Below are 27,158 nucleotides of genomic sequence, written 5' to 3' on the forward strand. Positions count from 1 at the left end.
TGTTTACCAGTGGGAGATCCCAAAGCCCCCCATTTCCTGGTTCTTCTTCCTACGGTACCCCCTGGGACATTTAAAGCTGTTTCTCCTGGTATTTAACTCCACATTTATATCCAGCATACTTATAGTCTGTCTTTCAATTAATCAATTTTATCGTGTAGGTCACGATCACTAATAGTGTTATTTGAATCTCCTATAGCTCTACTGCTTTTTCTCTCTGCCCTGTCAGTTACTGAGAGAGGCACACAAATATCTCATACTCTCACTGTGGACTTTCTACTTCTTATTTTAGTTCTGATCACTTTTGCTTTATGTTTACTTTGATGTTATATAATGATACCAGTTTTACATCCTGATACTTTCAGTGTTTCAGTGTCTTTACATTTAACCTCTGTCTGTTATAAGCAGTATACTGTCAGTTTTGTTTTTTGTTTTTATTTGTTTAAACAAAATCCAGTCCTATACATCTTTTCTTAAAATTAGAATTTTTAGTCCATCTCTGTTTAATGTACTTATTTATATAATATGCATAGCTTTTATAATTTATGTGCAGTTTTGTGTTTTCCTTGTGTCTGATCTGTAAAGTTTCGGTTTTATCCATGTGCAAGAGCTATAAACCTAATGCATCTGTATGTAGCTTTATGTTTCTATATAAATACTTAGATAATATTATAATAAATGAAGTAAAAATTGGAAAAAAATACAAAATCAATACAAAACAAACACCGAAGAATGATGTGACGTGACTTTTCAATGAAAGAATAAATTGAGCTAAAAAAGCATCATTTATTGCTACACTTCACTTAAATCTTCATAGTCTTTGACTTTCTTCATCAGATCCTTCACCATTTGGAGTCTTTTCAAAAGGTCTCAGTTTCTTTTCTCTTGTAGGATCCTTTTCTCTCCTTTATGGAAACATCTAGCAAGGTCTATGAGGAAAAACAGAAAAACAGACAATAAATGTCATTTCTTAAAAATGTAAACATTTTTTTTGACATAATTAAGATTTATACAATTTTCACACAACAGTAGGACACAATTTCTATTCAAGTTCCCACAGACTGTAAACTAGAAAACACTGGAACATATCCAAGGACATAAAACAAGGTGCAAACATTTCATGTCCTAAAGATATTGAAATTGTACAGAGTATGTTCTCCTATCACTGTGTAATTATGTTAGAAATCAGTATCAAAAGATACTGCTGGTAAAGAATCCTCCTGCAATGTGGGAGACCTGGGTTCGATCCCTGGGTTGGGAAGATCTTCTGGAGGAGGGCATGGCAACACACTTCAGTATTCTGGCCTGGAGAATTCCATGGACTGTACAGTCCATGGGGTAACAAAGAGTCAGAAACAACTGAGTGACTTTATTATTCTTCATTAAATAGAGAAGGGAACCCAGAAGCGGGGGCGCTGTTATGGCCTGAGACAGTCAGTTCAGTTCAGTTCAGTCGCTCCGTCATGTCTGACTCTTTTTGACTCCATGGACTGCAGCTTACTCAAATTTATGTCCATCGAGTCAGTGATGTCATCCAGCCATCTCATCCTCTGTTGTCCTCTTCTCCTGCCTTTAATCTTTCCCAGCATCAGGGTCTTTTCCAATGAGTCAGTTCTTTGCATCAGGTGGCCAAAGTATTGGAGTTTCATCTTCAGCATCAGTCTTTCCAATGAATATTCAGGACTTATTTCTTTTAGGATGGACTGGTTGGATCTCCTTGCAGTCCAAGGGACTCTCAAGAGTCTTCTCCAACACCACAGTTTAAAAGCATCAATACTTTGGTGCTCAGCTTTCCTTATAGTCCACTTCTCACATCCATACATGACTACTGGAAAAACCAAAGCCTTGACTAGATGGACCTTTGTTGGCAAAGTAATGTCTCTGCTTTTCAGTATGCTGTCTAGATTGGTCATAACTTTTCTTCCAAGGAGTAAGCGTCTTTCAATTTCATGGCTGCAGTCAGCATCTGCAGTGATTTTGGAGCCCCCCAAAATAAAGTCTGTCACTGTTTCCACAGTTTCCCCATCTATTTGCCATGAAGTGATGGAACCAGATGCCATGATCTTAGTTTTCTGAATGTTGAGCTTTCGGCCAACTTTTTTATTCTCCTCTTTCACTTTCAACAAGAGGCTCTTCAGTTCCTCTTCACTTTCTGCCATAAGGGTGGTGTCATCTGCATATCAGGTTACTGATATTTTTCCCAGGAATCTTGATTCCAGCTTGTGCTTCACCCAGTTTGGTATTTTGCATGATGTACTCTGCATAGAAGTTAAATAAGTGGGGTGGCAATATACAGCCTTGACATACTCCTTTCCATATTTGGGACCAGTCTGTTCTTCCATGTCCAGTTCTAGCTGTTGCTTCCTGACCTGCATACAGATTTCTCAGGAGGCAGGTCAGGTGGTCTGGTATTCCCATCTCTTTCAGAATTTTCCACAGTTTATTGTGACCCACACAGTCATAGGTTTTGGCATAGTCAATAAAGCAGAAATAGATGTTATTCTGGAACTCTCTTGCTTTTTCTATGACCCAAAGGATGTTGGCAATTTGAGCTCTGGTTCCTCTGCCTTTTCTAAATCCAGCTTGAACTTCTAGAAGTTCATGGTTCATGTACTGCTGAAGCCTGGCTTGAAGAATTTTGAGCCTTACTTTGCTAGCCTGTGAGATGAGTGCAATTGTGTGGTACTTTGAGCATTCTCTGGCATTGCCTTTCTTTGGGATTGGAATGAAAACTGACCTTTTCCAGTCCTGTGGCCACTGCTGAAGTTTCCAGATTTGTTGGCATATTGAGTGCTGCACTTTCACAGCATCATCTTTTAAGATTTGAAATAGCTCAACTGGAATTCCATCACCTCCACTAGCTTTGTTCATAGTGATGCTTCCTAAGGCCCACTTGACTTCGAATTCCAGGATGTCTGGCTCTAGATGAGTGATCACACCATCGTGATTATCTGGGTCATGAAGAACATTTTTGTATAGTTCTTCTGTGTAGTCTTGCCACCTCTTCTTAATACCTTCTTCTTCTGTTAGGTCCATACTATTTCTGTCCTTTATTGTGCCCATCTTTGCATGAAATGTTCCCTTCGTATCTCTCATTTTCTTGAAGACATCTCTAGTCTTTCCCATTCTATTGTTTCCCTCTATTTCTTTGCACTGATCACTGAGGAAGGCTTTCTTATGTCTCCTTGCCATTCTTTGGAACTCTGATCAAATGTGTGTATCTTTCCTTATCGCCTTTGCTTTTCACTTCTCTTCTTTTCTCAGCTATTTGTAAGACCTCCTCAGAAAACTTTATTGCATTTCTTTTTCTTTGGGATGGTCTTGATCCCTGTCTCCTGTACAATGTCACGAACCTCTGTCCATATGAAAGGGTAACAGGCAAGAAGCCCAGGGGTCTCCAAATGGAGGAAACAGGCTGCAAGTGTCAGACATTTTTATCTCTCTTAAGCAGCAGGAGGAAACAAACTAGTGATATTTTTTTCCCTTCTCTATACAAATTTAAAAGGAGGTTTCTCTTAAAATACTGTGTTGCCATAATGACACCTGGTTTCATCTGAAGTTTACTATTCTCAAACCTTGAGTTAACCAATGCATTTTTCTTATGGAAATGTTTGTCTTAAGCTATGTTAATATACTATGCATTTACCCCAGACTCTGTCTTCAAGTCGGTTCTGCCTAATGGCACAGAACCTACTTGACAAACCAGTATGTTATAGTCAGACACTGTTCCCCTAATATATGTAAATGAAACTATTTGTATGGTAATGTGCCCTTCTACAAGACTGAAGTCAATCGTTTTATGGCCCAGGATGATTCATCTGGTGTCAAGATTATCCCAAAATACATTTTATGGATGAGGGGCCTGGTGCCATTCTGAGTTTTAAGAAATTCCTTTCTTTCATTAACAGACTGCTAGTGACTATAAATGGCACCCCACTCCAGTACTCTTGCCTGGAAAATCCCATGCATGGAAGAGCCTGGTAGGCTGCAGTCCATGGGGTCGCTTAGAGTCGGACACGACTGAGTGATTCAGTTTCACTTTTCACTTTCATGCATTGAAGAAGGAAATGGCAACCCACTTCAGTGTTCTAGCCTGGAGAATCCCAGGGATGGGGAGCCTGGTGGGCTGCTGTCCATGTGGTCGCACAGAGTCAGACACGACTGAAGCAACTTAACAGCAGCAGCAGCAGCAGTGACTATATAACATCCAGCTGAAGACTACACAAAAGCTCTGAGTGATCAAGCTTTGTCTCTGGCCCCAGATTGAATACTTCTCCTCTGGAGGCCAAGGATCCTGGCGCCTTTTCATGGTTCAACAACAACCTTTCATCTTGGGGGCTCATCCAGGATCCTGCAGGACAAGGTAAGGATGCTTGGAGCTCTAGTTCTTTGCTCTCCTAGAGAACACGTTTTCTGCTGTACTTTACTAACTCTACGGTGTGGTTGTGTGAATGAATGAAACACCCTGTGTGAAGCAAGTGAGGAGCCCTGCTCTGCGGTTCCACAGTGATCTCATACAGCTTATGACAGAAACTTGTCGGGGATTTATACCAATCTGCCAATGCCAAGAGGCACCCAACGTCTCCTTTGGGGACCTACCAAAAATGGGCAAAGAGTGTGGACCGAACTCTCCTTTCTCGGTCAAACTTTTCGGTCCCTTTGACCATTTCATAGCTCCTTGGGAATTAGAAGTACTGACCTAATCTATCGGATCATAGACTTAGAAGGGACTTGTGATCTATGCTGTTACTGTATACTATTACTTAGGTCCCAAACTTGGATTGGTAGTCAGGAAGCACCTAGCCTCGCTAGGAATCGTAAGTTCAGAAGCTAGATGGAGCTCTAGCTCCAAGAGCATCTCTGAGGTTAAAGGTTACTCAGATTGGAACTACAATGGGTTTTTCCCTTTGGTAATGCTGGCTCTTAGTGGACCAGAAGAGGCTCTTATACTGGTGTGGTGACACTTGGAAGGATCATCACAGTTTTATGTTCATATCGGTCTTATTGTGGTCAGGAATATACTCAGGGTAATGAATGCTTCCCCCAGTGGTCTTAGGCTGGGAGGGATTCTGGAAGGTTACTCTGATTGCACTCCTGTTGGCATCAGAGATGAACAAGATTTTAATGGTGAGGAGCTGGACGTCAGTCAGGGATGCTATCAGGTCTACCCCTGATGCATCCCCACCCCATCTTGGTGGTAGAACCGGGAGGGATGAGTATGATGCCTGCATCGGTAAGGGACAGACTAAGTCCAACTAGGAAAGAAAAGCTTTTGGTGTGAAGTCTGTCTACACCCCCATCTAGAGCAGGGAGGGATGCCTCTGGTAGAAAGATGGCGCTGGTCGCTTTTTTTTTTTCCTTACAGATGGGAGCTAACAATTCCAGCCTCACTCCTTTGAACTGTATCCTGAAAAACTGGGCTAGATTTGATCCCCAGGGCTTAAAGAAGACACACCTGGTCTTCCTATGTGATACTGTATGGCGCAGTACCCACTGGAGGACAGCGAATGGTAGCCAGTTGGAGGGTCTCCTAAGTATAATACTGTTTTACAATTAGACCAGTTCTGTAGAAAACAAGGGAAATGGGTAGAAGTACCATATGTGTTGCCCTTTTTCTCTCTGCAAAATATGCCAGACTTGTGTCCTAAGGATATAGATTTGGGTGTGACACCTTCAGCTCCCTCCTGTCCTCCTACTTCGCCCTCGTACCCTGGGCTCCCAACTGAGCAAACTGAAAGCGAGAGAACCCGCCCCCACCTCCCCCCCCAAGAAGGATTGCCTTGGTCTTAGTGGAAACCCAAACTGAGATTCAAACGGCCCAAGTAGAGGTCCAAACAACTCCTGTCTCAGTACGACCTCAGACTACTCTGGTTTCAATAGAGACTCAGACCATCGAAGTAAGAGATGAGATGGAGGACAGGAGACAAAGAGATAAAGAAAAACAGGTTTCTCCAATCTACCCCTGGGATCATATGTGCAGAGCAGCCACAGAGGCTGAGGAACAGCCACACAAGCTGTTGCCTCTTCATGAAGCATCCACCGGGAGAAATAATCAGTCTATGAGAGTTAATAACTAAGAAATAAAAAGAATCAATGAGGATCTGGGAGACTATTTAGAGGGCCCAGAAAAATATATTAAAGCTTTTAAAGGTGTTACGTTACTCTGCTTTATGACCTTATTTGGAAGGATGCGTTGTATATCTTGGGACAAATGCTGACTCCCGACTCAAAAAGTCGAGTTTTGGGAAAAGCGGTTGCTTATGGAGATGAATGGCTTGGTAATGAATCAGTAGGAAAGAAGGAGGATGAGATAACCACCCTCCCTACTGGGAATCAGGCAGTCTCAATTACAGAACCAGATTGGGACTACAACACAGCTAAAGGAAGATGGGATAAGAGTCATTTTGTTGGATGTATTCTTGAAGGACTCAGGCAGGTGTGTTCTAAGCCTTTAAACTATGGCAAATTGGCAAACTTAGAACAGGAGGAGAAGGAAGCTCCTGGTAAATCCCTAGATAGACTGAGAGAAGCCCTTTGCAGTTTCACTGAGATTGATCCTGAAAGTGAAGAGGGAAAAGTGATCTTAAAGGATAGATTTCTCACTCAGTTGGCTTCAGATATCCGCTGTAAGCTATTAAAACAGGCATATGGACCAAATCAGTCTTTAGATGATCTGTTACAACTGGCTCAGACAGTCTATTATGGTAGGGAATATGAGGAAAAGAAAGAAAGGCAGAAAAAGACAAAGGAACAGGTGGAAGCTTTCACAATGGCTATGAGAACCGTTCTTAAACAGCCTGAGAAAAATGCCCAGAGGGACCCAGGTAAAAAGGGATGGGTTTGCTATTACTGTGGAAAGGAGAGGCACCTCAAGTGGGATTGCCCTCAGGAATCTAAGCCGCCCCCAGCTCCCTGTCTGGTCTGCAAAGAACCACACTGAAAGAGAGACTGCCCTCAGAGGGGTAGGTCTCAGGGGTCAGACTCTCAAGGCAATCGGAACTGAAGGTGCCCAGGGGTCCCCACACAAGCTCCCGTCCTAATTACACCTGAGGAACCCCGGGTATTAATAACTGTGGGGGGCCAATCCGTCGATTTCCTTTTAGATACAGGGGCAACTTACTCTGTGTTTACTGAAGCCCCTGGCCCACTTTCTTCCCGATCCGCTTCCATAATGGGACTGTCTGGATGAGCCAAAAGGTATTATTTCAGTTATTCTTTAAGTTGTAACTGGGATTCCGTGCTATTTTCACACGAGTTTCTGATCATGCCAGAGTCTCCCTCACCCTTATTGGGGAGGGATATACTGAGCAAATTCCATGCCTCTGTTTTTATGAATATGGAGCCCTCCCTTCCTCTCCATTTAATTGAACAAAATGTACATCCTAGAATATGGGCTGATGGAAAATCTGTGAGTTGAGCACAAAATGCTATTCCTGTAGTTGTCAAGCTCAAAGACCCACACTTATTTCCACATAAGAAGCAGTATCCACTGAAACCTGAAGTTAAGGAAGGGTTAAAACCCATCATCGAAAATTTAAAGGAGCAGGGACTATTATTTCCCTGTAACAGTCCATGTAACACTCCTATTTTTGGGTATAAAGAGATCAAATGGTAAATGGAGACTAGTTCAAGATTTACAAATAATAAATGAGGCTGTAGTTCCTTCACACCCATGGTGACTAATCCTTATACTCTACTGTCTGAAATTCCTGAATGGGCCAAATATTTCTCAGTAACTGATTGGAAAGATGCCTTCTATTCAGTGCCTTTGGTGGAGGAAAGTCAATCTTTATTTGCCTTTGAAGACCCTACGCAGCCAGCTACTCAGTTAACCTGGACAGTTTTGCCCCAGGGATTTCGTGACAGTCCTCACTCATTTGGACAAAGTTTGTCACAGGATCTACAAAACTTTAATAACTCTGAAGCAGTGGTGTTACAATATGTAGATGATATTCTAATCTGGAGAAGGGAATGGCAAACCACTTCAGTATTCTTGCCTTGAAAACCCCATGAACAATATGAAAGGGAAAATGATAGGATACTCAAAGAGGAACTCCCCAGGTCGGTAGGTGCCCTATATGCTACTGGAGATCAGTGGAGAAATAACTCCAGAAAGAATGAAGGGATGGAGCCAAAGCAAAAACAATACCCAGTTGTGGTTGTGACTGGTGATAGAAACAAGGTCCGATGCTGTAAAGAGCAATACTGCATAGGAATCTGGAATGTCAGGTCCATGAATCAAGGCAAATTGGGAGTAGTCAAACAGGAGATGGCGAGAGTGAACGACGACATTCTAGGAATCAGCGAACTAAAATGGACTGGAATGGGTGAATTTAACTCAGATGACCATTGTATCTACTACTGTGGGCAGGAATCGCTTAGAAGAAATGGACTAGCCATCATGGTCAACAAAAGAGTTCAAAATGCAGTACTTGGATGCAATCTCAAAAACAACAGACTGATCTCTGTTCGTTTCCAAGGCAAACCATTCAATATCACAGTAATCCAAGTCTATGCCCCAACCAATAATGCTGAAGAAGCTGAAGTTGAACGGTTCTATGAAGACCTACAAGACCTTTTAGAACTAACACCCAAAAAAGATGTCCTTTTCACTATAGGGGACTGGAATGCAAAAGAGGGAAGTCAAGAAACACCTGAAGTAACAGGCAAATTTGGCCTTGGAATACGGAATGAAGCAGGGCAAGGCTAATAGAGTTTTGCCAAGAGAACGCACGGGTCATCGCAAACACCCTCTTCCAACCACACAAGAGAAGACTCTACACACGGACATCACCAGATGGTTAACACTGAAATCAGATTGATTATATTCTTTGCAGCCAAAGATGGAGAAGCTCTATACACTCAGAAAAAACAAGACTGGGAGCTGATTGTGGCTCAGACCATGAACTCCTTATTGTCAAATTCAGACTGAAATGGAAGAAAGTAGGGAAAACCACTAGAGCATTCAGCTATGGTGACCTAAATCAAATCCCTCATGATTATATAGTGGAAGTGAGAAATAGATTTAAGGGACTAGATCTGATAGATACAGTGCCTGATGAACTATGGACAGAGGTTCATGACATTGTACAGGAGATAGGGATCAAGACCATCCCCATGGAAAAGAAATGCAAAAAAGCAAAATGGCTGTCTGGGGAGGCCTTATAAATAGCTGTGAAAAGAAGAGAAGTGAAAAGCAAAGGAGAAATGGAAAGATATCAGCATATGAATGCAGAGTTCCAAAGAATAGCAAGGAGAGATAAGAAAGCCTTCCTCAGTGATCAATGCAAAGAAATAGAGGAAAACAAGAGAATGGGAAAGACTAGATAGAGGTCTCTTAAAGAAAATTCGAGATACCAAGGGAACATTTCATGCAAAGATGGGCACAATAAAGGACAGAAATGGTATGGACCTAACAGAAGCAGAAGATATTAAGAAGAGGTGGCAAGAATACACAGAAGAACTGTACAAAAAAGAGCTTCATGACCCAGATAATCACGATGGTGTGATCACTCATCTAGAGCCAGACATCCTGGAATGTGAAGTCAAGTGGGCCTTAGAAAGCATCACTACAAACAAAGTTAGTAGTGATGGAATTCCAGTTGAGCTGTTTCAAATGCTGAAAGATGATGCTGTGAAAGTGCTGCACTCAATATGCCAACAAATCTGGAAACCTCAGCAGTGGCCACAGGACTGGAAAAGGTCAGTTTTCATTCCAATCCCAAAGAAGGCAATGCCAAAGAATGCTCAAACTACCACACAATTGCACTCGTCTCACATGCTAGTAAAGTAATTCTCAAAATTCTCCAAATCAGGCTTCAGGAATACGTGAACTGTGAACTTCCTGATGTTCAGGCTGGTTTTAGAAAAGGCAGAGGAACCAGAGATCAAATTGCCAACATCCGTTGGATCATAGAAAAAACAAGAGAGTTCCAGAAAAAACATTTATTTCTGCTTTATTGACTATGCCAAAGCCTTTGACTGTGTGGATCACAAGAAACTGTGGAAAATTCTGAAAGAGATGGGAATACCAGACCACCTGACCTGCCTCTTGAGAAATCTGTATGCAGGTCAGGAAGCAACAATTAGAACTGGACATGGAACAACAGACTGGTTCCAAATAGGAAAAGGAGTATGTCAAGGCTGTATATTGTCACCCTGCTTGTTTAACTTCTATGCAGAGTACATCATGAAAAACGCTGGACTGGAAGAAGCACAAGCTGGAATCAAGATTGCTGGGAGAAATATCAATAACCTCAGATATGCAGATGACACCATCCTTATGGCAGAAAGTGAAGATGAACTAAAAGGCCTCTTGATGAAAGTGAAAGAGGAGAGTGAAAAAGTTGGCTTAAAGCTCAACATTCAGAAAACGAAGATCATGGCATCTGGTCCCATCACTTCATGGGAAATAGATGGGGAAACAGCGGAAACAGTGTCAGACTTTATTTTTTTGGGCTCCAAAATCAGTGCAGATGGTGACTGCAGCCATGAAATTAAGAGATGCTTACTCCTTGGAAGGAAAGTTATGACCAACCTAGATAGCATATTCAAAAACAGAGACATTACTTTGCCAACAAAGGTTCGTCTAGTCAAGGCTACGGTTTTTCCAGTGGTCATGATTTATGGATGTGAAGTTTGGACTGTGAAGAAAGCTGAGTGCCAAAGAATTGATGCTTTTGAACTGTGATGTTGGAGAAGACTCTTGAGAGTTCCTGGACTGCAAGGAGATCCAACCAGTCCATCCTAAAGGAGATCAGTCCTGGGTGTTCTTTGGAAGGACTGATGCTAAAGCTGAAACTCCAGTACTTTGGCCATCTCATGAGACGAGTTGACTCATTGGAAAAAACTCTGATGCTGGGAGGGCTTAGGGGCAGGAGGAGAAGGGGACGACAGAGGATGAGATGGCTGTATGGCATCACTGACTCGATGGACATAAGTCTGAGTGAAATCTGGGAGTAGGTGATGGACAGGGAGGCCTGGCATGCTGCGATTCATGGGGTTGCAAAGAGTCAGACACGACTGAGAGACTGAACTGAACTGAACTCCTTGGAAGAAAAGTTATGACCAACCTAGATAGCATATTGAAAAGCAGAGACATTACTTTGCCACACCCAAGGTAAGAGAAACCCAAGTAAGATGGTAGGTGTTGCAAGAGGGCATCAGAGGGCAGACACACTGAAACCATACTCACAGAAAACTAGTCAATCTAATCACACTAGGACCACAGCCTTTTCTAGCTCAATGAAACTAAACCATGCCCTGTGGGGCCACCCAAGATGGGTGGGTCATGGTGGAGAGGTCTGACAGAATGTGGTCCACTGAGAAGGGAATGGCAAATCACTTCAGTATTCTTGCCTTGAGAACCCCATGAACAATATGAAAAGGCAAAATGATAGGATACTTGTCAGGAAGCATTTAACAGGAGGCTTCCTGTGTGCTGTTTTGGATCTGTCAGGAATTCTCTGTTCCTTATCAATTCCTGAATATTCAGGAATTAAGAGGAGAGGCAAGCCTCTCCCGGAACCGAGGAATCCAGGTATTTCCTTCATTAGTGTTTCTATATGGTGATAAGTACCCTCTTCCTTCTTGTGAACCATACGGTAATAGTGATTGTTTACAACTCTCTCTCCCTTTAATATGGATAGCCTATGTTTTGTAAGTCTGGAATTTTAATCTTTATCTTTGCTGAGAATAACTACCTTGTAAGACAGTATATAATAAGTACCCTCTTCCTTCTTGTGAACCATACGGTAATAGTGATTGTTTACAACTCTCTCTCCCTTTAATATGGATAGCCTATGTTTTGTAAGTCTGGAATTTTAATCTTTATCTTTGCTGAGAATAACTACCTTGTAAGACAGTATATATGCCCACACCATGTTGATTAAAACACCTTTGCTCCATCAGAGCTCTGGTCCCCGTGTCTTTCTTTCCCGCTCACTCGCTCGCTCCCTCTCTTTTTCAGGCTGATCCCCTGGAGTGCAGAGGCTCTCTGAGTTCACTTTCCTGCCCGGGCTTCTAAGACCCTCTCGAGAAGGCGCTCTGCATTTTCACTCCATCGAGAGGGCGCCTGAGGCCTCCGTGAACAGAGCAAGTCCTGTGTCAGGGGCTTTATTGGCTTTCTGCATAAACCAAGGAATATCAGTCTCTTTCTCTCCTTTACTTTCTTATCATCGACTCCGGACCACCAAGTTCTGGTCCATTAAAGGACCTCAACAGATACTGAAAGAGGAACTCCCCAGGTCGGTAGGTGCCCTATATGCTACTGGAGATCAGTGGAGAAATAACTCCAGAAAGAATGAAGGGATGGAGCCAAAGCAAAAACAATACCCAGTTGTGGATGTGACTGGTGATAGAAACAAGGTTCGATGCTGTAAAGAGCAATATTGCATAGGAACCTGGAATGTTAGGTCCATGAATCAAGGCAAATTGGAAGTGGTCAAACAGGGGATGGTAGGAGTGAACGTCGACATTCTAGGAATCAGCGAACTAAAATGGACTGGAATGGGTGAATTTAACTCAGATGACCATTATATCTACTACTGTGGGCAGGAATCCCTTAGAAGAAATGGAGTAGCCATCATGGTCAACAAGAGAGTCCAAAATACAGTACTTGGCTGCAATCTCAAAAAGAATTGATGCTTTTGAATTGTGGTGTTGGAGAAGACTCTTGAGAGTCCCTTGGACTGCAGGGAAATCCAACCAGTCCATTCTAAAGGAGATCAGTCTTGGGTGTTCTTTGGAAGGAATGATGCTAAAGCTGAAACTCCAGTACTTTGGCCACCTCATGCGAAGAGTTGACTCATTGGAAAAGACCCTGATGCTGGGAGGGATTGAGGGCAGGAGGAGAAGGAGGCGACAGAGGATGAGATGGCTGGATGGCATCACCGACTCGATGGACATGAGTTTGAGTGAACTCCAGGAGTTGGTGATGGACAGGGAGGCCTGGCATGCTGCGATTCATGGGGTCGCAAAGAGTTGGACACGACTGAGCGACTGAACTGAACTGAACCCAGAACTAGACACAGATAATTGGTCACAAACCCAACAATTGGATTGATTTCTAAAACTAGCATAGGATCAGGCCTATGATAGAAAAGCATTTGATTTATATGCAAAGGTCTAAGAAGTCAAGAAAACATTGTAAATGATCATACGAATCAGTTCCAGCATCTTGGGCAAGCTGTCTACCTCTGATGTCGTATTTTCATCCTGGTGTAGTGTAGTGTTTTTCTCTGTTTGAGCATCATTTTAAGGTGAGATCAGGTCAGCTGTCTTTTTTATAGGCCAATCTAGTGTAGGGGACTTTGGAAGTGGGAATTAATCTAAGAGTTAATTTTCCTTCAGTTTCATTGTGCATAAGCTAGTTAAGAGTACCTGATTAAAAAGTCCTTTCATCCTGGTTGGAGACAGTCTCTTAAATTGTCTTTTGCAGTCCTGGCTGCAGGTCATGAGGCATCTGATCTTTATCCAAAGATAGATTACTGAGATAAGCTTTAGAAACAAACTTGGGTGTTTTTTAAGAATTCAATTAAATTTTACATTAATACCACATAACAGCAAAGAACTACCTAAGAAATGAGTCTTACTACATGCAGACCTCCATTAACAAACTGGGATTTAACATATATTGAAACATCTTTTTCTTCCTAAAATTACTCTCATTTTTATCAAATATAACCAAATTAAGTTTAGCTTGTTTGCAAAATAGGTCTCTTCTCACTAATTTTGGTCTGATGATTTATATAACCATAATTGATCACAGACTTTTTATTTTGCTGAAAAATTTTATAGAGTCTCAGACTGAACTTTTAAAATAAAACAGGGCTGGGAAACTCACAGCACAGGCTTATCACAGATTTTGTCTAACAAATCTAGGTGAATTCTTTCTTTTTTAAGGTCTCAAAAATTCCTTGAGATTTTTGTACCTGTTAATGAGATAACCTTCTTAGCTCATTTGATAAACTTACTGGAAACCTAAGAGTTTCAAATTTCTGGAGGAGTCAGATAGAGAGAAAATATAATTGCTTTGTTTATAACATATAATTTTACCAAATTATTTTTATAATTAGTTTGAGAGGAAGGTTTTCTCTACTCCCAGAAAACACAAGATTCAAACCTGTAATTTTTCAGACAGAAACCATAAAAGTTATAAGCATATTTTCTGGTTCATTCAGTCCTTTGTTAACTTTTGTGAAGTCATCAGGTTTTTCATTAGAATACCAGGACATATCAGATGGTTAAGAGCTTCATATAATTCCTAGGATATCTATATTAGTAATATTTACATTATAACATGAGAGGATTTATTACTCATTTGATAATATTTTTCATGTATTTTAACCAACCAAATAAACACAGCTTAATATCTCTCTTTGGGATGTTTCAGGGGCCCTCTGAAGCACCCTAAAGTTAGCTAGAAGTCAAAGGAACTTCAAAAGAATTCGATTTAGGAACCTTTGTCAAAAAAATCAATTAAAAGGGTTTAGAACATTTGGTCAGATTTAGTCAATGTTGATGGGTGTATCATTTAGCTTGTTGATATGTCAGGATGGGCGTATTATATACAGAGGCTCAAGGTCTAGTGAAAGTCGACTCTGCCATCTTGGACCTAACCAGTTTTGGCTTTAACCAGTTTTTCTATGGCTGTGTCATTTCTAACAAAATCCATTTATCTAACTATTTGTAATCCAATTTTAGAAAATCCTGATTATGAATAACTCTTTTTAGTATTTTTTCATACCTTTTTTACTGAAAACATACTTTTACTTTCCTTTAGCAACAAAGAACTAACTTTTATATTAGCATTTTATAGATTGGTGAGCATAAATACCAGTGATAATTTTTAAAACCCTGTTTTTTTAGAACATTTTAGGATGGCACCAAACATTATTCATTTATAGTCCCAAGTCTTTTTAGTTTCTCTGTAAAAGGAAATTAGTCTTTAGTAGTAAATATTTCAAAATCTTATTTTATTTGGAAATGATCTAACTATTCAATAGACTTCTAACACTTAGCACACTTAGCACAACCCTTAGAAATTCAAGTTACGCCAATCTGGAGAGACTATTTTAGACAGATATTCCTAAAGAATAATTATTTTTAATAGAGTTTATATAAAAGCTCATATCTCATTTACATTTTTTAGAAGTTTCTTCACTCGAGGTAATTTCCTTGTTGACAAACTTGTAACAGATATGATACTATTTAACTTATATTAATCTTAGGTACAATAAAAATATTTTACTTAATGTTAATTACTCTAAGACATGTTCTATATTAGATAGGTCAACAAACAAACATTAATATAAGGTATTTAATATTGAATATTTTCTAGTTCACATGAACCTGGAATTTATTGTTTAATTTAGAATTATTTGATTTGTAAGCACTTTTTTTTTTAAAGCCAATTAAATAAAGCTCATTTACAAATTAACCTCAAAAATATTACCCAGAGACAAAGACATACCAAGACATATTTAGACAGACACAGTGTAAGATCTAGCTTCATTTTCTAAGCTTAGTCATGAATTAGATATTACAATATAAAATTTAGTAGTTTATAAAAAACAGTTGGAGTAAATAAAATTTTTAAAGGCTTTTTTCCATTTTTTTTTCATTCTCAGGTGTTAGAGATGGTCTAGATAAGTGTTCTTGAGAGCCCTTTTCTCAAGGTACAGGGAAAGAAAATCAAGTTTTAACAAAATGGCAGCAGGTCTAAACCAAATGGTGGCCAGACAAAGCAAAATGGCCATTAAAAATCAGAACACAGAGTTAAAACACACACATACAAACCTGGCAGTCCTCATCAGACACTCTCTTAAATACAAGAATACAGTCTCTCGGAAAACCTCCTATAGAGGCACAGAACTTCAGATCTAAGTACTAACAGAGTAAAGGAAAATATTTCAGATCTTCAAAGATTTCAAAGGGAGGAAAGGAAGCCAGGTTGAAAGAAGGGGGAGGAGGAGGGAGAGGGGGGCAAAAGGGGTGGCCTTACAGACGTTTCTTGCCACCTGCAGATACCCAGGCATTATGGCATTTTACCCTGGTCCTCCAGAGAAGGGAGGACTGGAACTTGGGCCTACCGGAAATCAGACCAGAACAGAACCAGAATTCGAGTTCTCTGCCAAGGGGAGGTGATCAGTCTCCAATTTTCAGCTCAGGCTGAGGCCCTTCGACCAGATTCCTGCATCCAGGACTGGGGGACTAGAAAAATGGGGAAGGGTAGGAAGGATTAAGGAGAGGAAAGAGAGATGGAAGGGGAAAGAGGTCAATAAAGTCTCTTGTTTCTTACCGGTCGGGGCACTCTGGCCAGTTGTCTGTGTCAGGAGGAGACCAGGGACAAAAGGGTCTCAGTTGCGGCCGCTGGGTCTGGTCCATCGGCGGGCAAGCTGGCCCCTGAGTACCTCAAGTGGTCAAGATGTCAGTCTCAACAAAGAAGAATCCCACCAGAGTCGCTATTTGTTGCAGGAAGGGGGACCCCTTCCATGGCCTGAAATTGGGCTCTTGTCTAACACTCGGAAATGAATTGTCCGAGGAGACACATGTGCTGACAAAGCAAGAGATTTTATTGCGAAAGGGCGTCCAGGCAGAAAGCAGTAGGGTAAGGGAATCCAGGAGAACTGCTGTGCTAAGTGGCTTGCAGTCTCGGGTTTTATGGTGATGGGATTAGTTTCCGGGTTGTCCTTAGCCAATCATTCTGACTCAGAGTCCTTCCTGGTGGTTCACGCCTTGTTCAGCCAAGATGGATGCCAGAGAGAAGGATTCTGGGAGGTGGTCAGACAGGTGGTGTCTCCTTTTCATCTTTTCTGAACTCTTCTGGTTGGTGGAGACTTATTAGTTACCTTTTCCTTACCAGGACCTCCTGTCATGAAACAACTCATGCAAATAGTTACTATGGTGCCTGGCTAGAGTGGGCGGTTTCAATCAGTGTGCTTCCATTAACAGATTGAGGCTTTTCCCTGTCATAGTGAACAGGCTAAGGAGGTTATAAAGATTTTAATCCATGAAATTATCCCCAGGTTTGGGCTGCCACAGAGCCTTCAGAGTGACAATGGCTCCGCCTTTAAAGCTGCTGTAACTCAGGGAGTATCTAAAGCGCTAGGAATAGAATATCACTTACACTGTTCCTGGAGACCCCAATCCCAGGAAAGGTTGAAAAAGCTAATGACATTATCAAAAGACATTTGCACAAATTAACTCAAGAGACACAGGGCAATTGGATTGAAGTCCTACCCACTGCTTAAATGAGGGCTCAAACTGCTCCCAAAGCGGGAGGGACTGTCCCCCTTTGAACATATTTATGGATGGCCTTTCTTTTGCACAGACATTGTTATAGACCCTGAAGCCTTGGAATTAACTAGTTATGTAACTCAGCTCTCAGCTTTTCAACAGGCATTAACAGAACTCCGGGAGACAACTCCTGACCCAGCCTCTGAGTCAAGCAAGGCTCTATTTGAGCCAGGAACTGAGGTCCTCATAAAAACATTGGGATCTGGGGTCCAATCCCTCGAGCCCCTCTGGGAAAGCCCTCACCAGGTTATTCTTTCTTCTCCCACAGCTGTCAAAGTGCCAGGAATTGATTCGTGGGTGCATAACACCTGAGTTAAGAGGTGGCACCCTGACCAGAACTAAGTGACTTCACTTTATGTTTTTAGTTTCTATGCTCTGACTTTGTACTTTTCAGATGGGCCTGATGATCTATGTGAGCCTACTTCTGCTGACGCCAAAAGTTCTGAGTCTGCCGTTTGATCCTCAAGACAATGCCTTCCTGTCCTGGGCTCATTCCTCGCTGAATTCCACCATCAGTCTAACTGGTGGGTCTGTGGAGCGCTCCCCTCTTCATCAGTGGAAGGCTTCCCATGGTGGACATCTCCACTTCAAAAAGAAGACTTTCTCCAAGTCTGCGAATACCTTCAATGACAATCATATGTGATGACTCTTCTTCATCTGATGACATCTAACAACCCTAAAATGGACTGGTGCAACACTTTGTACTTTAACTATGGACATAACGTGACTTTTAATTTTGATTATACATTGTCTCGGTTTAACGACTATTTTGCTACACATAAGGCAAATGGGTCTAGATCTAATCGTTTTTTACCTGACCTTTATCAAATATGGGATGAGGTTATATGGCTAACTCCTGAAAAAGGACGTCTAATGTCTACTGCCCCTATATGCTGGGAACAAACAGAGCTATTCCCAAAAGTTAGCCAACAATTTAATTACAGTGATTGGAAACAATTGGGATTTTTGCCTCAGGAAATATGCAACGTAATCATTCCAATGTTTTCCAACCCCAGTTCAGGTCCTCCCTTTGTCTGGCCAAGCACTAATTGGGACTGGATATCTCAGTCACGCTGGCTTGCTCCAAATGGGACTTATTGGATATGTGGCTCTTACCTATGGGCATGGCTTCCCCCTGGTTGGATAGGGAAATGCACCCTAGGTCTAGCCTTTACTCACAGCTTTATATTTTCAGAGCTTCCGGAAAAGCCTGTGAATTTATCCCACCTTAAAACTCGGTGGACAAGGTCTGTATTTCACTGGTGTGATTATTTGCCTGCAGTGTTAGTCCCCTCTTTGGGAACTACAGATGTTATGCTACGAGTGGATGCTTTGACTGATTTTACTCAGCAGGCATTACAAGAATCTCAAAAAGCTATTTCAGCTCTTAATGCTGAACAAGCACAAATTAGAAAGGTGGTTTTACAAAACAGATTGGCTTCAGATATTCTGACAGCTGCACAAGGAGAAACTTGTGCCATTATTCATACCCAGTGCTGAATATATAAACCTGATATGAGCACGAATGTTACTCATTTTACTAGACACATGAACAAGATTACTGGGGCTATGGATACTCCTGAAGCCGCAATTGCCTCACTTTGGGAGACGTTCACTAGTTCCCCATGGTGGAAAACTATCTTAATTACAATAATTATGGTTGTTTTGTTTTTGCTGTTTGCTCCCTGCATCTGTAACTCTGTAACTGGATTTGTTTCTAGTCACATGAAAGCTTTTAAGTTACAAATGGTTGCTCAAACTCCTGCTACTGCTGCAGCCTCTTCCAACTACTACTTGGGGCCCCTAAATCAGAAAGCCTCAGTATGACGGTTAGGAAAATATGTTGCCTCACCAATTTAGGAACAATGCCCCTTGTGAGCTTGGAAACAGTTATGGAATGAGAACAACGCCCCATTTCGCTAGGCAACATAATTCTCCTAAAAGAAAAGCGGGGAATGAGAGGGTAACAGGAAGGAAGGCCAGGGGTCTCCAAACGGAGGAAATAGGCTGCAAGTGTCTCGCCTGAAAGGCTGCAGTCCATGGGGTCGCGAAGAGTCGGACACGACTGAGCGACTTCACTTTCACTTTTCACTTTCATGCACTGGAGAAGGAAATGGCAACCCACTCCAGTGTTCTTGCCTGGAGAATCCCAGGGACGGGGGAGCCTGGTGGCTGCCGTCTATGGGGTCGCACAGAGTCGGACACGACTGAAGTGACTTAGCAGCAGCTCACTACAGTTGTGTCAGACTCTGTGTGACCCCACAGACGGCAGCCCACAGCTGCTAAGTCACTTCAGTCGTGTCCGACTCTGTGCGACCCCATAGACGGCAGCCACCAGGCTCCCCCGTCCCTGGGATTCTCCAGGCAAGAACACTGGAGTGGGTTGCCATTTCCTTCTCCAGTGCATGAAAGTGAAAAGTGAAAGTGAAGTCGCTCAGTCGTGTCCGACTCTTCGAGACCCCATGGACTGCAGCCTACCAGGCTCCTCCATCCATGGGATTTTCCAGGCAAGAGTACTGGAGTGGGCAGCAGCATACAAATTTAAAAGGAGGTTTCTCTTAAAATACTGTGTTGCCATAATGACACCTGGTTTCACCTGAAATTAACTATTCTCAAACCTTGAGTTAACCAATGCATTTTTCTTATGGAAATGTTTGTCTTAAGCTATGTTAATATACTATGCATTTACCCCACTCTGTCTTCAAGTCGGTTCCACCTAATGGCACAGAACCTACTTGACAAACAAGTATGTTATACTCAGACACTGTTCTCCGAATCTATGTAAACGAAACTATTTGTATGGTAATGTGCCCTTCTACAAGATTGAAGTCAATCGTTTTATGGCCTGGGATGACTCATCTGGTGCCAAGATTATCCCAAAATACGTCTTATGGATGAGGGGCCTGGTGTCATTCTGAGCTTTAAGACATTCCTTTCTTTCATTAACAGACTGCTCAGTTCAGTTCAGTTCAGTCGCTCAGTCATGTCCGACTCTTTTCGACCCCATGAATCGCAGCACGCCAGGCCTCCCTGTCCATCATCAGCTCCCAGAGTTCACTCAAACTCATGCCCATCAAGTCGGTGATGCCATCCAGCCAACTCATCCTCTGTCGTCCCCTTCTCCTCTTGCCCCCAAATCCCTCCCAGCATCAGAGTCTTTTCCAATGAGTCAACTCTTCACACGAGGTGGCCAAAGTACTGGAGTTTCAGCTTTAGCATCATTCCTTCCAAAGAACACCCAGGACTGATCTCCTTCAGAATGGACTGGTTGGATCTCCCTGCAGTCCAAGGGACTCTCAAGAGTCTTCTTCAATACCACAGTTCAAAAGCATCAATTCTTTGGTGATCAGCTTTCTTCACAGTCGAACTCTCACATCCATACACGACCACAGGAAAAACCATAGCCTTGACTAGACGGACCTTTGTTGGCAAAGTAATGTCTCTGCTTTTGAATATGCTATCTAGGTTGGTCATAACTTTCCTTCAAGGAGTAAGTGTCTTTTAATTTCATCGCTGCAATCACCATCTGCAGTGGTTTTGGAGCGCAAAAAATAAAGTCTGACACTGTTTCCACTGTTTCCCCATCTATTTCCCATGAAGTGATGGGACCAGATACCATGATCTTCTTTTTCTGAATGTTGAGCTTTAAGCCAACTTTTTCACTCTCCTCTTTCACTTTCATCAAGAGGCTTTTTAGTTCCTCTTCACTTTCTGCCATAAGGGTCTTTCCATTCTGTTGTTTTTCTCTATTTCTTTGCATTGATCACTGAGGAAGGCTTTCTTAGCTCGCCTTGCTATTATTTGTAACTCTGCATTCAGATGCTGATATCTTTCCTTTTCTCCTTTGCTTTTTGCTTCTCTTCTTTTCACAGCTATTTGTAAGGCCTCCTCAGACAGCCATTTTGCTTTTTTGCATTTCTTTTCCATGGGGATGGTCTTGATCCCTGGCTCCTGTACAATGTCATGAACTTCTGTCCATAGTTCATCAGGCACTCTATCAGATCTAGTCCCTTAAATCTATTTCTCACTTCCACTGTATAGTCATAAGGGATTTGATTTAGGTCATACATGAATGGTCTAGTGGTTTTCCCTACTTTCTTCAATTTAAGCCTGAGTTTGGCAATAAGGAGTTCATGATCTGAGCCACAGTCAGCTCCTGGTCTTGTTTTTGCTGACTGTATAGGGCTTCTCCATCTTTGGCTGCAAAGAATATAATCAATCTGATTTCAGTGTTGACCATCTGGTGATGTCCATGTGTAGAGTACTTCTCTTGTGTTGTTGAAAGAGGGTGTTTGCTATGATCCGTGTGTTCTCTTGGCAAAACTCTATTAGCCTTTGCCCTGCTTCATTCTGTACTCCAAGGCCAAATTTGCCAGTTATTCCAGGTGTTTCTTGACTTCCCTCTTTCGCATTCCAGTCCCCTATAAAGAAAAGGACATCTTTTTTGGCTGTTAGTTCTAGAAGGTCTTGTAGGTCTTCATAGAACCATTCAACTTCAGCTTCTTCAGCATTACTGGTTGGGGCATAGACTTGGACTACTGTCCAAGTTTTTGGACAGTACTGTCCAAAAATACTGTCCAAACTATTGAATGGTTTGCCTTGGAAATGAACAAAGATCATTCTGTCATTGAGATTGCATCCAAGTACTGCATTTCAGACTCTTTTCTTGACTAGATGGCTACTCCATTTCTTCTAAGGGATTCTTGCCCACAGTAGTAGATATAATAGTCATCTGAATTAAATTCACCCATTCCAGTCCATTTTAGTTTGCTGAGAGACTGAACTCACAGCATAGCACATATATTACAAAGTGACCACCACCACACATCTAATTACCATCCATTCCCCTACAGTTGACCCCTTTCTTCCCCCACCCCTTGACTCTCCTCCCTTCTGGTAACCACTAATCTAGTCACTTTATCTATGAGTTTGTTTTTGTTTTATTTTTTTTTATTTTTTTTTTTTTTTAGATTCCACAAATAAGTGAAATCACATGGTATTTTTCTTTCTCTGCATAACTTATTTCACTTAACATAATACCTTCAAGGTCTATGCATGTTGTTACAAAAGGCAGGATTTCATTTTTTTATATGGCTGAGTAGTGTTTCATTCTCTTTATCTGTTCATCCATTGTTGATAGGTTGATTCCATTCCTTGAGTATTAGCAATAAAGTTACAATGAACATATGAATGTATATATCTTTTTTTTAAATAAAATTTTACTGGAGTATAGTTACTTTACAATGTTGTGATAGTTTCTACTGTACAGAAAAGTAAATAAACTGTGCGTGTCATATATCCCCCCCTTTTTGAACTTCCTTCCCATTTAGGTCACCACAGAGCACTGAGTAGAGTTTCCTATGCCATAAGTAGGTTCTCATTAGTTATATATTTCATACATAGTAGTGTATATATGTCAATTAATGCTTTTGTGTTCTTTGGATAAATGTCCAGAAGTGGAATAGCTGGGTCATATAGTAATTCTATTCTTAAATTTTTGAGGCATCTCCATACTCTTTTCCATAGTGGCTACACCAATTTACTGTCCCACTAATAGTCTGTAAAGATTCCCTTTTCTTCACATCCTCTTCAGCATTTGCTATTTCTTGTCTTTGTGGTCTTAGCCATTCTGATAGCTGTGAGAGCTATCTCATTGTGATTTTGATTTGCGTTTCCCTGATAATTATTTGGGGTGAACATCTTTTCATGTGTCTGTTTGCTATCTGTAGGTCTTCTTTGGAAAAATGTCTGTCTAGCACCTCTGTCCATTCTTAAAAAGGGTTGTTTTGTTGTTGTTGACTTGTATGAATTATGTTTTGGCCACACTGCATGGCTTGTTGGATCTTAGCTCCCTGGCCAGAAATCAAACCCATGCCCCCTGCAGTGGAAGCAAGGAGTTTTAGCCACTGGATCATGAAGGAAGTCCCTGTATGACTTCTTTATGTAGTTTTGATATTACCTCCCTATTGGACATAAGGTTTGCAGGCATCTCCTACTCAGTAGGTTGTCTTTTCATTTTGATGATGGTTTCCTTTGCTGTACAGAATCTTTAGTTTGATTCTGGCCTTTTCTTTCTGTCTTCTCCCTCTGGGACCCCTAAAATGTGAATATTATTCTGCTTAATGTTGTCCCAGAAGTCTTTAAAGGTTTTTTTGTTCTGTTTCATATGTTTGTTTTTTGGTCGCACTGTACTGCTTGTGGGATTCAGTTCCCTGACCAGGGATTGAACCTGTGCCCTCAGCAGAGAAAGCACGGAGTCCTAAGCACTGGACTGCCAGGGAGTTCCCTAAAGTATTCTCACTTTATAAGATTCCTTTTTTGTTTTGCTGCTCTGAGTTCCGTTAGCTCACTGATTCTTTCTCCTACCTCATCCAGTTTCTTGTTGAATCCCTCTAGTGTATTTTTCAGTTCAGTTATAATTTCTATTTGGTACTTTCTTATACATCTTATCTCTTTGAAGTTCTCACTGTGTTCATCCATTATTCTCCAAAGTTTGGTGAGTATTTGGATGGCAGGTGCATCAGATACCAGCCAAGTAGAAGTTAAGGAGGAGGAGCCGTTGTGAACCAAGCCACTGGGTGGTCCAAGGAGTCTTCATATCTATACCCATCCTGGGCTGGTGGAGGTGGTATCTTCTTCAGCAAGATGCCTGGTAGGCACAGGGGTATTCCTGAGACCTTTTCATGGAGTTGTGAGAGCCCAGCTGGGCAGGGTCTGCCCACTTCTGTATCTCTATTTTTTCATGGATGATCCTGAGTCACTCTTACCCAGGAGTCTGAGGCCTCTGCTGAATCCACAACATGACTAAGTTTTCCCTTCACAGCCATGAATCATGCACTTAGTACACACCAATGCCCAATAACAGGCCAACAGTTATTCCTCAAATGGTGTGTACTTTCCAGCTGACTTCAGGAGTTTATATGTCAAAAAACCCATCAGGGACCTATGACGTGGGGCTCTAAACTTCTGCCAGAGACTCCAATTTACAAACAGGGAGATTGCTGAAACCTGTGACTCAAATGGCAGATGTGGAAGGATTGCCACAGTGACCCTTTGGAGGGTTTCCAGAGTATTCCATTGATTGGAAGTCTCACTCAAATGTAGTAGTCTTTCTTTTAAAACGATGGCTACATGCCATCAAGATCCCACATGGGGAATGTGAACAAGTGAGTAGCTGAGTAGTCCCACCAGTCACTGGGCCTTCTTTCTATTTGTTGCAGGCAGAGAGGACCAAAAGTTTGGCAATTGTCTCCTCTGGAATGAGAAGCCACATCCCTACCCAGGTAATGTCCAGGGACTTCAGTTGAGTACTAGGACTCTTTGACATGTCTGTATTAATAGCCTAGTTGTGTTGTTGCATGTGGGCCAACAAAAAGGTCCAGTCCTTGCTGGGTGGTGCCTGGGTCTGAGCCTACCAGGAGGAGGCATTAAAAGCTTCCAGAAGCAGAGCTTTTCCTCAGTAAGGATCCACCTGATGTTGGATAGCCCAGGGAACTTAGGTAGCCTTGTGGAAGGATGCTGAAGGTGCATTGTAGCCCATTTCACATGGAGGGAAACATCCTTATGATCAGGTGAGAAGGATTCTGAAAAAAGCATTTGCAATGTTAACTGTCACATACCAAGTTCCTGTGACTTGGACAATAGTGTCTGTGACAGTCAAAGTGTCAAGTATGGCTGGCACAAGGGAAGTGTCACCACGTTGAGCCCTGTCTAATCAATGGTAAGTTTCCAGGTACTGGAAGTTTTGTGCACAGGCAGACAGGACTGCTGAATAGAGTCTCACACAGCACTTTGGCTTCCTGGGGCTCAGCAGTGAGGGCAGACATTTCTTTTGCTTCTGCAAGCTGCCAATACTCTTTGGGGATCCAATAGCATGAAGCACTGGTTGTCAGACAAGTACACAGTCTTCCATGTGTCCCAGTAAGATGACCCTAACTACAGCAGCTCCTAGGTAGAGGGTGAAGGTGATTGTGGCTGAACATAGACAAATCATCAACACCATAAACCTCCCTTGTTATGGTGGGGGCCATAACAAGAGAGGTTTACAGGGACTTGGAGGGATCTATCCATAGTCAAGTTTGGGCAAAGGTCCTGGGGAGGTGGCCTCAACCCCCCAACAGAGCATATTGTATGTTTGTTGTTCATCTTGGTGCCTGGGGTTGGAAGACTACAGTCACAGATGTATCAGTATCTAAAAAGGCCCAAGAAGTGCAATTCTTCCCCTATCATTGAACTCCAACCTCAGCATCTGGCTTTCAGTCCCCACTGGGGATAGAGAGGTCTCAGCCCAACCCCTAGTCTTGTTTACTCTTGAAAGTTGAGAGGTCTGGGTAAAGGTTTCCAAGGTTCTGATTCATCTCTAGTTCATCAGGAGAGGTGAAGAGATTAGCAGGTGCATTAGTCATAGGTCAGTCATCTTTCAGAAACATTAGTCATAGATTGTGTAGACCCAGCAGGATGCTGGTCAAGCCTTGCATGGCCATGAGTTCCTTGGTGGATACCTTGTTGATTTCTTCTTCTGAGACCTACTCATTTGAGTAACTGGACTCAGAGATCTCTAGAGGAAAAGCCCTTGCTTGATCATCCAGGAGACCATTCTTGCCTTATGACTTTCTATTGATCTTTCTGTTGTGCTTCTTGGCGGTAACCACTTTTTCCATGCCTGGGGATTTGTTAGCTAAAAACCAGACCTAGGGTTTCCCTGGTTGTCCATTGGTTAAGACTCCACCTTGCAATGAAGGGGACACCAGTTCCATCCTTGGTCTGGGAAGATCACACATGCTGTGGAGCAACTAAGCCCTGGAGGCACAAATACTGAGCTCATGCGCTGCAACTCCTGAAGCCTGGTGCCCTAGAACCTGTACTCCACAATGTGAAGCCACTGCAGTGAGAAGCCAGGACACCACAACTATACAGTACCCTCTCCTCTCCAAAACTAGAGAAATGAAGACACAGCATAGTTTAAAAAAAAAAAAAAGACCCAATTTTGAAAACAAACACACAAAAAACCCTGGACCTCTGGAAATTTACTTGCATTGAAGAACCAGCAGGAAGGGTACAAACAAACCTGGAATTCTGAATGTGGTTAACAATCTCATCATCTACTGTTCATATTTCCTCAGTGTAGACCCAAGGGACCGCCAGGATATCCTGTTCCTGCCTCGAGTTTGAAGAGAAGTATGGGTCCCAGGCTGGCCCCGCTGTTCCATCAGTGGCCCCAGGTCTCAGGCGGGGGATTCCTTGCTGTCACTGCGTTGCTTGAGATTCAAGGGCAGCTTCCCTGCTAGCCTTCCACTTGGCCACTCTCTTTCCAGTTAGAAAGAGCAGGCTTTTCTGTTCTTGTTTTTGTTCTTTATTTTGTTCTTTTTATCTTTTTGTTCTTTAATCTTTTTAATCATTTTGGCAGCACTGTGCTGTAGGCCTTTCTAGTTCTCAGCCTGGCATGGGAGATGGAAAGAAAGCCTAGGGGACAAAACAGGGTGTCCTTCCTCAAATCTCCAGATCCCTCCCCAGTCTGCCTACTTCTTGGCACCCTTGAGAATCCCTTCAGGATATTTAGTTGTGGTCTATAGTCCATCACTCCCAAAGAAAGGCAGTGCCAAAGAATGCTCAAACTACCACACAATTACACTCATCTCACATGCTAGTAAAGTAATGCTCAAAATTCTCCAAGCCAGGCTTCAGCAATACATGAACCGTGAACTTCCTGATGTTCAAGCTGGTTTTAGAAAAGGCAGAGGAACCAGAGATCAAATTGCCAACATCCACTAGATCATGGAAAAAACAAGAGAGTTCCAGAAAAAACATTTATTTCTGCTTTATTGACTATGCCAAAGCCTTTGACTGTGTGGATCACAAGAAAC

At 42.1% G+C, this 27,158-nt stretch overlaps 1 long non-coding RNA gene across 1 annotated transcript; it reads right to left on the reverse strand.

The window, feature by feature from the left end:
* Nucleotides 1–763: 763 nt before the first annotated feature.
* LOC102412699 lies at nt 764–16,718 on the reverse strand. Its single transcript, XR_329526.3, has 2 exons — nt 16,298–16,718; nt 764–926 (listed from the first exon to the last, which is right to left on the reverse strand). It is a non-coding gene; the product is annotated as an uncharacterized LOC102412699 (long non-coding RNA).
* Between the last annotated feature and the right edge of the window lie 10,440 nt (nt 16,719–27,158).

The sequence above is a fragment of the Bubalus bubalis genome, chromosome 2 (assembly GCF_019923935.1).
Source record: "Bubalus bubalis isolate 160015118507 breed Murrah chromosome 2, NDDB_SH_1, whole genome shotgun sequence".
In the NCBI taxonomy this organism is placed as follows: Eukaryota; Metazoa; Chordata; class Mammalia; order Artiodactyla; family Bovidae; genus Bubalus; species Bubalus bubalis.